The following is a 13,811-nucleotide window of genomic DNA, read 5'->3' on the forward strand; positions in this document are numbered from 1 at the left end:
CTACTCATTTTCCAGGGGGCCAGAGTACTGGAAAATGGATCTTCCACTCCCAGTCGTTGCCACCACTCTTATCTAGAACAGAGTTGTTGGGAGCTAGATACATCAGGGCATTTGCACTGGAGGCACCTTGCAGTGTGCCAGGCCATGCCCCTGGGTTTAATTACATTTTTATAATTTTTATTCAATTTTTTATTAACTAATTTCTTTTATTAGCACTTCATCATTTCTCAATACAATTATAGAACAATGAATGAAGCGCGTTCTATAAAATCTAATCTCTATTCAAAGCTAATTCAAATGATAAAGAAAACATCAACAGAACCCATAAAGTGCTCTTGGCTCAAGAGGTGAAGGCATAAGAGCTGTAAAAGAACTTACTGTAAAGAGAAAGCCAAGAAACTTAGCAGAGTAACAGTATAAGATTAAAATATAAATTGAAAGTCTTCCCAGAATGAATCTCAGAAATATCAGCAAAGACTCTTAGGCCCATATTTATACTTTCTGACGCAAAACTGCGCAGACGCAGTTTTGCACCAAAAGTTTTTACGCCGGCTATCGCCATCTCTTTGCGCCGCTCGGGGTCAAATTTATACTTTGATGCTTGGCGGCGCAAACCACAGGTGTGAGGCATTTTTTTTTCTCAAACCAATGCGTTACGTTGTAAAGAAAAACGACGTTAATGCGGTGAAAATTACTTTGATCCGGTTTATGACGTCACAAACTGGATACGTGCCTTTTTTTCCCCGCAATTGCATCAAAAAGCGGTGCAAACTGTAAGTGCCATGGGGAACTAAAATGCCTAAATGTTAACTGTAAGCGGGGGGGCATACCTACTACACAATGCATGTAAGTCATGATAATCAGGGAGTGGAAAGGGCCACGGCACGGGGGAATGGGATCTGCAGGGCAAACCTGGGGCACAGTACAACACTACACCAACAACCTTTGCATTGGGGTATGCTGCTATGCCAAAGATGTTGGAAAGGCAAAGCCAGTCCAGGAGGGTGGGGTACAATGTAAAACAGGCCTGCTGACACACAACAGCTGGAATGCCCGCCACATGAACTAGGGCTCAATTAACAGTCTCAGGCCATATCTGCAAGTGGAATTTAACATTGACAACAGTTGCCACTACCACCTCTGCTGTGTGTGCAGGTCAAGTAGCTAATGGCAGCTACGTGCCCATGGATCAAATACACCCAAATTAGAGGGTTCAGGATGACGACGTTATCAAGCCCTTGTAATCAATAAAATGTGCTAATCCTGTCAAATACTAATGTCCATAGTTGCTATAAACATCAGCCATTGTCATAAACATTATGAGGTACACAGCAGTAATGTCATACCCATGCTGCACATGCCAGGGTCCACCCTGTGCCTGGGTCACAATAGCTGCAATGACACCATGCAACATCCCAACTGTCATACTGCTCAGACAACAGCATTGAGGGGGAGGGCATATGTTTCCAGCTAGTGAAACACACCCGCACAGTCAGAAGAGGAAATGGAACACTGCTAGGACCATCAGTGCAATCCAATGTAGCACACATTCCCCAACATCAACATTACACACTACCAACGCTGACATCTATATCGTGCCATGCCAATGCTATACATAGTATATGCTAGGTCTCAGCAACATATAGCTGGATGTGAAATATCTGAGACTGGGGCAGTTCCAGATTGTCAAGTGTGGTGCAAGTGCCATCAGAACACCCACAGCCAGTGCAAGGCCACAACATGAGAATGGAAGTAGACGGAGGGTTGAGTTGTACAATAAGGTGGCAACATACAATATGGGCAGAACCTACACCTAGAGGATGTGACGCAGACAATTCCCCAAACTGCCCACACTACATGTGACATGCAGGTGGGGCATAGGCCTGGGAGAATGCTAATATTAAAGACAGGAACAATGAACAGGAACCAAGATCACAATGTGCAACTAATAGGAAGTCAGACACGTCACGTTACAAATGCCACAACACAGACACACTAATTGTACTATATCTCATTGCAGAGGACGATGGCTCTCTTGGGGATATGCCTGTCCTGGACTTCCCTGATGACATGGATGACGAGCTGACAAACATCAGCCAGCAGACCCTCCAAGATGTCCTTGAAACCCTCCAGACCCCACCTTCAGTCACAAGGAGGAGCATAGAAGTAGCAGCCATCACAGAGGAACCACCCACCACCCCAATTGTATGACCTGCCAGCTCCAACCCAGCTGAGGACTCTGACGACACTGGCACCAGCTTTGAGAGGACTGTCGTTGGAGTATAGTGGGAGCTGGCCAAGGAGGTGCGGGCGGGGATGCAAAATGTGGCAGCCAGCCTAGAGGGGGCGCGTTTGTGCATGATGTCATCTGCAGGACAGGCAGCAGCCATGCAAGGGCGATTATCTATCTTGCAAGTGTGAAGGAAATTAGCACAGCAGTAAGGGAGTTGACACAACACCTGGCATCCAAAACCTTTCAACGCATGCACGAATGCAATCTTGACCCTCTCAGGGCCGACCTGGCTGTCTACCACAGTGATGTAGCTGCTATCCTTAAGAACCAGCAGCTCCTCCTTGCTGCAGCACTGCCCTTAATAGCCCCACAGTTGGAAGCTACCGGGATTTCTGACTCCACGTCTTAAAACACTGAAGTGTGTGTTACCCCTACAAACCCACCACCACCAAGTGCAGAGGAGATGACACACATGAAAGAAGATGAAGACGTGGAACAGATCACCTTCACCCATAAGAGTACCCAGTAGCACTAGTCCCTGCCGCATGGGCACTTATAACCAATGTCCTGTGCTTTGTAACATGCCAGTCTTGCAACAGCTGCTCACAAGCACTGTTCTCCAGCCCACTGTTTACCTTGACACTATGCTCTGTGATTTTCTCTCACTACCTCATTGGCAATTCATGTCCCTCTGCACTGTATGACACTTCACCCCAGCATGTTCAACGACATGTCCTTTTGCACTTGTGTAGTATCACAATAGAAGGCGTAACACTAATGGACTCACAATCCTGGACTATGTAAATATTGCACTACAGCACTTTAAAATAAATAGCACTTACACAACCACTTTGTCTCTGTGTAATGTGACAAATCAACCATAAGGGAGATTAGTGATGTTTGCCTCATCTCAATGCCCATAGAATGTCAATACAACTGCCTTGCAAGATTGTGGGCTCATAACTATGCACTGGGCTCTGGATTGTACCATCATCAACCCTTCATGAGGGTTAAATAATCCGAAATAAATAGAAACATTACATCATAATGCTGTGTTGGACAGAATAAGTCTTCTTCAAGGGATGTCTAAGCAGAAAATCATTGTCTTCAAATTTGTTTTCCAGACAATCTTTAGGTATGTGACATTTGACTCAAACATTTCATTACACACACCATACAGCAGGAATGGATGCGTACGAGTGTCCGAACAAATAAGTAACCTGGCAGTACAATGCAAGAAATGATAGGTGTGAGTTATGTATACTATGCTACATGAGATTATACCATCACTCACTATATCAGGGTTCACATGAACATCAGGCTGCAGGCAGACGTACCACAGTGTCCCAGAGACAAAGGGGCATATTTATACTCTGTTTGCACCGAATTAGTGTCATTTTTTTTTTACTCCAATTCGGTGCAAAACTAACTCCATATTTATACTTTGCTGCTAGACCCCTCTAGCACCAAATTTATGGAGTTAAAGTCATTTTTTTAAAGTGGAGACCTACTTTGCCTTAATGAGATGCAAGGTAGGTGTTCCCGTGCAAAAAATGACTCTATGGCCTTAACGCCATATTTAGGGGCATATTTATACTCTGCGGCATATTTATACTCTGTTTGCACTGAATTAGTGTCATTTTTTTTTTACTGTAATTCGGTGCAAAACTAACTCCTTATTTATACTTTGGTGCTAGACCCATCTAGCACCAAGGTCCTGATTTAAACTTTTTTTGCACCGCATTAACGTCATTTTATGACACAAAAGTGGCGAAAACGTACTAAATATTGACCCTTATTTATACTTTTTGCTGCAAAACTGCACAAACTCAGTTTTGCACCAAAAAGTTTAGCACCGGCTTGCACCATTTCTGTGCACCAGCCGGGCACCATATTTATGGAATGGTGCAAGCCGGTGCAAAGGGTAGGCTAGAGTTTAAAAAAATTACTTTAGTCGGGTGGGGCTGGCAGTATAGAAGAAGAGGGTTTAGCACCAAAAAATGGCTTTAGGCAGGTTAGAATAAAAAAAAATGACTCTAACCAGATTAACGTCATTTTATGGTGCTAAACCTACCATGCCACAAGACTCCTGCCTTAGAAAAGGCAGGAGTCATGCCCACCACCCCAGTGGCCAGCACAGAGGACAGGGGTCCCCTGGGCATGGCCATTGCACCCTGGGCCATGTATGTGGGCCCATTTCAGGGCCCCCATGGCACTTTAAAAAATAAAATGCACTTACCGGTACTTACCTGGGATGGGGTCCCCCATCCTCGCAGTCCCTCTAGTGTGGGTGGGGGTGCCCCTAGGGCCTAGGGAGGGCGCCTCTGGGCTTATTCCATGTTGTTCCACCAACGAAATAGGGCCACAGGTCCCCTAACGCCTGCCCTGACCCAGGTCTTAAAAAATGGGGCAAAGCAAGCTTTGCCCTATTTTTTGACCCCTCCTCCCTCCCTTGCACCATTTTTACATGGGAGTATAAATATGGTGTTAAGGCCATAGAGTCATTTTTTTGCACGGGAACGCCTACCTTGCATCTCATTAATGCAAGGTAGGTTTCCACTTCAAAAAATGACTTTAACTCCATAAATTTGGTGCTAGACAGGTCTAGCACCAAATTATAAATATGGAGTTAGTTTTGCACTGAATTAGAGTTAAGAAAAAAATGACGCTAATTCAGTGCAAACAGAGTATAAATATGCCCCTTAGCGTCAAAAAATGATGCTAATCTGGTCAGAATAATTTATTTTGACTCAAAACTGCCAACCATCATTTTTTTTTAAGACAGCCTTCCCTTTGCACCGGCTTGCACCATTCCATAAATATGGTGCCCAGCTGGTGCTAAAAAATGGTGCAAGCCGGTGCAAAACTTTTTGGGGCAAAACTGCCTTAGTGCAGTTTTGCACCAAAAAGTATAAATAAGGCCCAAAATCTGGTCTCAAATTGAAAACATACATTCAAACGTAAGTACACATTGGGAACCATAGTAACCTTGAGTGGTGGGTGCAATGGATGGCAGATTCCGAGCGAAGTAGCTTTGGTGTAGCTGCCAATGTGACAGCTCATTTGGGATCTGGATGCAGGATGGACCACAAATGCAAATACTAAATTGACACTGTTCACCCATGCCAAGGCCCTGATCCCCAAGCATATGACACATACTGTAAAGGAGTACCTACGTATTTATTTAACTGTAAAAATAGGATGCTAAAACTAGGGGAAACACCTTAACTAACCTATCCTAACTATACATTACCCACAACTGGCTATAACTACCCTAAACTAAACTTACTTATCACATGTAACTAAACACTCTAAACATCAACCCCCATCCCCCCTTATATGACGGGACACATGGAGGACAACATATACTAACCTAAACACATACTATCTTATCCTAAACAAATATAGATTTTTGGGGATTTTGTTTTTTATATATATATATTTTTTTTTAATGCACAAAATCCCCAACATCATCCCCCACCCACCCACAAAAAAACACATGTAAAAATATCATACCCTCCACCCCCCAACCCACTAATACTAACTAAACTAATAGCCTATTCTAAAACTAAGCCCCCTAAACCCACTAAATATAAGAACCAGGAAAGAGGAGGGAGGGGAGAGAATCATGGCTGAGGGTCTCCAAGTCACAAGTTTGCCCTCCGCAGGGTTCTTCTTAATCCCACGCACTCTCCTGTTGATCTGGGACACCTCCTGCTGCAGCCTGTCCAGTCTGCGCAACATCCGTTGCATGTCACTTTGCATTGAACTGTGTGCCAGTTGTGGAGGGTTGAGCAGTTGCCGGTGCCATGCTTGGAGGGGGAGGTGCAGGGGCTGCTATCAGTGGTCCAGGAGCAGAGGATGTTGATGGACTTGCAGTGGTGGCTGTCATCCTTACTGCCACTTGCGTCGTAGTGGTGGTGCTGGTGGCTGTTGTAGACACAGATGGGCCCCCTTGGGCAAATGACCTCCACACCCCTGAGGCTCTCTCATGGCGATAACGCCGAGCCATGTGGCGGAACCCAGACTCTACACCCAGAATGTGGTGCTAACGCATCGCTCTCCTCTGAAATTCGCAGATCTGGTTGGCATCCATATTGGCTGCTGTTAAAAAAGATAAAGCCAAACATTAGTTATATCATTGTGTGATACAGCTACTGATGATAATCAAAACATACATCTAATGTAGCTGAAACAGGCCATATCACAGTACAGATCACAGATTCTCCCTGAGGAAGTACAAGCCAACGCAGCCTACACATGTCCTATCTAACAGCACAGCAATGCTCAAAAAGATGTTTACATACTTAATTGCTCTTAGTATCATTGTTCTGTCATTAGTCACATAACAAATGCTGCAAGTCCTCCACGTGTCTTCTTGGGTGGATTTTTTGGTTTGCAGGCCAGTTGCTTGCTAATGCTTGGGCTTCTGGGGGACATTTTCTCCATATGCTGTTGAGGAAGCGGACACGCGCAGTGGAAGCGCCACTGGCGCGCCAAAGGCAAGCCCGTCTGCACCTGTCCGCCTCCGGAAGGGGCCGGGCATTATGCTGCTAAACATAGTATTTCCTATTTTAATCGGGATTTACTCTCTTTTAATAAAACCCCTGCTAATCACCGATGCAGGCGATTAGATTCGGCAGTAGATACGAGTGCCGTTTGCAATCATTGCTACTGGAAGCCCTCGCCCCATTTGGAAGAAGGTGATGTTTTAGACTCACACAGCAATGAGAAGCTCTCCGAGCAAAGCACGACATGGGGTTTGATTAATGCCCGCTAGTTGATTAAACACGCCCTTGAAATTAATGAACTAATTAAGTCAGCCAACTTGGACTGCCTTTTTGTTACAGAAACTTGGGCCAGAGATAAATCTGACCCGGACTTCTTAATTGCATCACCTCCTGGCTATTCCTTTGTTAGATACGATAGAGAAGGAAAAAGAGGAGGAGGGTTAGCCATCATTTTTAAAAATGATTTAAGTTGTTCTTTAATGGAACTTAAGTGCAGCCCCCAGATATGCAAAGGTACTTAATTCAAAATTAAAGTTCAGAATAGTCTGGTTATTGAAGGCCTACTTTTATACAGACCGCCAGGCCCCAAGAACGCTTTTTTGGCGGCCTGGCCGTCAATGTTGGAACCATTGCTTCTAGCTAAGAATGCTTTGGTATTAGGTGACTTCAATCTTCACTTAGATGATCTATCGGATCCTATCTTAGTGGACTTTACCAGCTACATACAGAGTTTGGATTGGCATTTTGGAGATATTGCTCCTTCGCACACGCCTGGCCATATGTTGGATGCCATTTTTACAAGATCAGGATTGATGTCTAGGAATGGCAATAGGGAGGTAGGCTGGTCAGACCACTTTTTATTATCGTTTATGCTTTTTCGCTTGCCTCCTATATTGAAACTTCCTCCGAGCTCTGCCCAAAAAAGACCATGGAGTAAAATCAACAAATTTAATTTTCCTCAGGCCCTGAAAGTGGGCTGGGCCCAGGCTAAGCTAGCAGGAGGCTCTCAGCTCGAGATTTTTGACCAGGGCTTGAAAACGGCCATTGACATGCTTGCACCACGAGCAGTGATAACTCCCAAAGTTCGACGAGTTCAATCGGCTCCTTGGTTCTCGGAGGAGTTGAAAGATCTACAAAGAATTTATCGTAGGCAGGAGCGTAAATGGCTACTGAATAAATCCCTTTTAGAAAGAGGAAAACTTAGGGAAGCCCTGGGTAGGTATAAAGCAGCCATTAAGCTAGCAAAAACTTCGCATTTTTCTAAAGTAATTAGAGAAGCCTTGAATTCGTCTAAGGAACTGTTTAATACAGTTTGTGCCTTGACATCTTTTTCGTCAACAGTTTCCCCGCTGGAAAATTCCCCTCAATTCTGTCAGTCTGTGGCAGATTTTTTCAACACTGAAATTACTAATTTGATGACGGACTTCAGTCCTCCCCTCCTTGATTCAGAGGGCAAAGCTTCTTCATGTCATGTAGAACCAGTGCATGCACTGGATAGCTTTCAATCTCTCTGTGCCGACAAAATCTGCTCATGACATTAAAATCAGGCGCTCCCACGGATCTCTGTCCACCTCTCATCTTAAAGTTAGCTCCTCAGCTGGTGGCCGAGGCCTTGGAGCCAGTATTTGCAGAGATTCTTCAGGAAGGGATTTTTCCGGCAGTTTGGAAGCAGGCCACAGTGATTCCTCTCACAAAAAAAACGGGAAAATATGCTGCGGACCTTACAAATCTTCGCCCGATTTCACTACTGCCGTGTCTGGGCAAAATGTTAGAAAAACACCTTATTTATGAGTTATCTACTTTTCTTCAAGAGAATGGCAAACTGGATCCATCTCAGCATGGCTTTCGTGGTGCTCATAGTATGGAAACAGCACTTATTTCTACTTCTGACATTATTCGTCGTAGATGCGATTTGGGAGAAGGTTCGATTCTGGTTCTGCTAGATTTGTCAGCAGCTTTTGACACTATCTCTCCTACCATTCTGCTCAATCGTCTGTCCCAGGCTGGAGTGAGAGGGAAGGCTTGGCAGCTTCTCAGCTCCTTTCTCACGGATAGAACAATCACAGTGGCCTGTGGTGACCACCGGGCTTCTTCTTTCCATCTTCCGTGTGGTGTTCCGCAGGGGTCTTCCCTCAGTCCAACACTTTTCAATCTATATATGGTGCCTCTGGCTAACCTGGTACGTTCATTTGGTTTTCAGGTTGTCTCCTATGCAGACGATAGGCAGGTGATTGTGCCCGTTTTTCTTAACTGGGAGGACACTAAGGAGAATTTTCAATGCTGCATGACAGCAATTAACAATTGGATGGCCAGCAATTGGCTTAAACTTAACGGGGATAAGACGGTGATTATGTGCTTTGATTGTAATAACTCCGCTTGGGACAACAGTTGGTGGCCCCCGGCGTGTGGGTGTTGCCCGTCACCCGTGCCCGTCGCAAAAAATGTAGGGATTATTTTTGACGACACACTCTGCTTTAAGTTACAGATTAATCATGTAGTCAAGGTCTGTTTTTGGATATTAAAAGCATTTAAGAAAATTTTACATCTTTTAGAGGATGACTTAAGGCGGCCGGTGGTGCTGGCGTTAGTCACTTCTAGACTTGACTATTGTAATTCACTGCTGCTCAATGCGAACAAATCTTCTTTAGACAAATTGCAGTCTATTCAGAACGCGGCAGCACGCTTAACCTTGAATCTCCCTCAGTTTACATCAGCCAGTAGATGTGTTTCATCTTTACACTGGCTCCCGATTAAGAAGAGAATTATTTTTAAAACACTTTGCCTTACTCATAAAGCATTACAGTCGGAGGGATGCGACTATTTGAAGTCTACTTTGCATCTTTATCAACCGTCAAGATATTTGAGATCCTCTTCCAAATTTATGATCAAGGTGCCTCGTTGTAACAAGGCCAGATGGGGAGACCGGGCCGTCACGGTGGAAGCGGCCAACCTTTGGAATGGCCTGCCCCTCTCGCTCCATCAAATGTCGATTCATCTTGCCTTTAGGAAGAGCCTTAAAACCTGGCTTTTTGCAAATTAGACTCTGTTGGGGTAGCTTGTGCTTTTTCCCTTGTCTCTGGTTTGACTAGTGCTTCGATGCTTTTGCCGGAATGCGCCCTATAAATAAACCAATACAATACAATACAATACATGTGACAGGCCAACTAATGACTATCTTCTGGATGACAATCAAGGGCCACAAGATCTGTGATTTGTAAATGGCATTGCCAGGATGGTATGCAGTTGCTAATCAAGAGTGGGTATCCTAGGTTGGAACAAATGAGTTACAGAATTACATGTCTGTGTACTACACTTGGATCGTCACACCTAGCTACTCATAGTTCATGACCCTAAGCCTGTGCCTCAGGGGGGGATGGACAAGCAACACATACTTTCAAACATCAAGGACAGCCAGGAAGCTTTGGACAGCTGTACATGGGTTTAGTCAGTCCACCACAGGTAAGGAGGGTGTCCAACTAGGATAGACACAAACATTGGACAATCCCATCCACATCTATGCTCCTAATTGCATACAATTGTCAACATCATTTGATACCACCAATACCTGTCCTACAACAAGCACATAGATGCAAGCATCCATCTGGGCATGAGCTGCATGCACACCTATGACATTGTACTCAAGTGCCACATAAACGTAGCACAACATGTAGAGCTAGATTCTGCTAGGAAGTCCAACATACTGTCTAACAGGTTCATTAGTGAACAGATAGGCTCAAGTCTGTGGGTAATACTTTGGCATCCCTACTCTGTGTGATTCAGGATATGACTTGCTGACTAAATCATGAAAATGGCCCTCTCCAAATTTTTCATTACAAGAAATGTAACAACAAATGTCACCCTATTCACATGGCCATGCCTACAGGCTGCACTACAATCCCAAAATATGACTCTACGTCACTGATTGTCCAACTCCAATACTGAAAAATAAGTCAAACTCCAGTCAAGTCACATATCAGATCATGTGCCAGCACATCATACCTTGCTATGTGTCCAACACACAGGAGTCAATCACACAACAGCTACAAACACAACACAGAACTGAAATATCAACAATTACTGGATATGTCTGGGTCCACAAATCGAGCCACTTCTCCAATCTTGTAAGGGGCAGGTCAACCTGTAAAGCATGGAAGGGTGAAATGTGCTCAATGTCTGCGCACTGTACAACACATTAAAGTAAAATTACTGTGTGTGACATTATATCTGAAAGTCCAGCCCCTCAGGCATGATGATACTCCAGAAATACCACTGCAAACGTGTGTAGCCCCTGTCACTCCAGTGAGTGATATACACACATATGCACACATGCAGTGGCCCTAACAATCATGTGGTGACAAACATGATTCCTCAATTGGTTGCAGACTCAGTTATAGAGTGTACTCCATTTCATCATTTGTTGTTCTGAGAGACATGCAAAGCCACATTCCTGGTGCACTGCAATACCAGTCACTAAGGTATTGCGGCTTGTGCATCAAGGGACAATCAGTTACTATGTGATGCTCATGTGGGTAGAGTTTAGCTCATTTATTATGCTTTCTATGGTCCTTTACATGTGGTCCTGTGTTGTGTGTAGGTTACATATGCTACATTTACAGTGTACCCTGAGCCATGCATGCCCCCTATGACACCATAACGGCAGGGATCCTGTGCGTTACTTGATGACAATCTGACGCTAAACATGGATTGGCCATTTATCGAAATTAATACAACAAATAAATATATACTGACAGTGTATATTTTGGTCATCCATGACAGAAAGCATGGGCACAAGTGTATTCATTGCACCTGAAATGTGTCCCTCATTGCCCTGTGTACCCATATTGGGTATTGGAATTCACAATTAGCGGATAGATCAGTGGGTATACAGCAAAATGACACTGTCCATTATTGAAACATGGTTTAGCAAATGTCCTACTGTTTCAATCATGATGATGTAGGTTTGAATTTGTATGTACCTTGGGAATGGCAGCAGTCACAGGAATGCTGATCTTAGCATACACCCATGTCTGTGATAGCCTTCATACTTGGAAGTTAGCTATTGTACATATGCTGCACTAGATCAGCAGGGGTGTACCAAACGTAAAGTAGCAAAGTATTTGGGGAATTTATATGTATGATGGAATTGGTCAGGGGTCCCTTGCACAACATCATGCAAGTAATACATTGTGACCATGCATTCCCCAACTTCAGGTATCCAATGATGGCCCAATAACTTATGAGAAGTGCATGGCTATAGAGTAACACAGATGGCAAATGCATCAGCTCTGTTCCAGCTATTGTGCCCAAGGCCAATTTAAAACACACAGGAACAATGAACAGAGGGCCAGGGATATTTGTTATTCCTCCATTTGTAGCATCTGCTTCATGTTTTACACTACAGCTATGTAAAGTAGCACCATACATTCAGACATGAACCAGTGTGCATTACTTTTGCGTCCATTCCTAATTTAATTGCGGCACAAACCAAGTCAAACTATCAGCCTAAGATATTACCTGAGGTTAGGAAGAACTTTGGGCCAGATGTATCATCACGGCCCTTTGCGATTCAGTAATAGCGATTTTTAAGAAATCGCTATTACCGACTCGCAAAGTGCCATGTATCACATTTGCGAATCGGTAAAAGCGATTTCTTAAAGATCGCTAATGCTATTACCGAATCGCAAATTGCAATAATGGCCCCATTCGCAGCTATGGGCATGTTGGGTGGCTATCAGGGGGTCATTGCTGTGGCAGGTGGGGTATCCCAAAGTTCACTCTCACGGTTCTTTAGGGCATTCCTAGACGCCTTACTCACACACATGTCCAGATACATTTACCTACCCAGGAATGAGGCAGAAATCAACAGCACCAAGTTGGAATTCTACAGGATTGCCAACTTCCCCCATGTCATAGGGTGTGTAGACGGGACACATATACAAATATGCCCTCCTGCAAACCTGAAATATCTGTTCCGCAATCGGAAGTCTACCCACTCACTCAATATTCAGGTGGTATGTGACGCCCATTATGTCATCACTGACATGGTTGCTAAATTTCCAGGCAGTACTCATGACTTCTACATTTTCAGGCACAGTGGGATACACCAACGCCTAGAACGTGGGGAGTTTGGAGACGGATACCTCCTAGGTAGAGCTGAAAACACCTTGCAGACATACACACAGATCAATGTGGAAACCATCCATGCCCAGCTAACATTGTACTTTTTGTGCCAAAGAGGTGACAATGCATATGCACTACGACCATGGATCCTTACCCCGTACTTAACACCCAGCAATGAGTCAGAGAGGCGATACAACAGTGCACCTAAGAGGAATATCATTGAACGTACCTTTGGACTTCTGAAAGCAAGGTTCAGATGCCTCCACAGAAGTGGAGGTGCCCTCCAGAATACCCCAATAACAGCTTTCAAGATCGTTGTCGCATGCGCTATACTGCACAACATTGCCACCAGACGTGGGCTACCTCTCACCCCTGAAGACCCTGATTCTGGGGATGAAGAGCAAGAGCTACCACATTGCCATCATGGGGATAGGAGCATCGCAAATCAAGGCAGACTGAGACGGGAACACATTGCAAACCAATACTTTGGAAGGTACGTGCTAACTTTTACCATACTCACCAATGTCACACACAAAGAGTCCATGTGTTAAGTGGAAAGAACAAGTGATTTAATAAGTGCAAACAAAAAAACTATATACATTTGGAACAGGTCAGGGGCTTTAAAAGTCCACCTGGCATGGGACACATTGACTTCATGTGCCCCAACCCCAGGACTGTGTGGAGCTCAAACCCTACGGCGGGCTCGGCCAGCATGGCTGGTACTAGGGGGGTCAGCAGTGCCCTGCCTTGTGCTTCCACTGCGAAGCACCCTGGTGTCACCGGCAGAGACACTGCTGACAGTGGAGCCCTCCTCACTATCTTGTGGCGTGTCGCCTGTGCCCATGGCCACCTGCCGTGCCTCCATTAAGTCTACAGCGTGGCTGAGACGGCCCAGTCCACGTGCCACGTCACTGGCAAAGTGGCCCAAGTCCACTTGGAGGCTGACT

The sequence above is a fragment of the Pleurodeles waltl genome, chromosome 9 (genome assembly GCF_031143425.1).
Source record: "Pleurodeles waltl isolate 20211129_DDA chromosome 9, aPleWal1.hap1.20221129, whole genome shotgun sequence".
NCBI lineage: Eukaryota > Metazoa > Chordata > Amphibia > Caudata > Salamandridae > Pleurodeles > Pleurodeles waltl.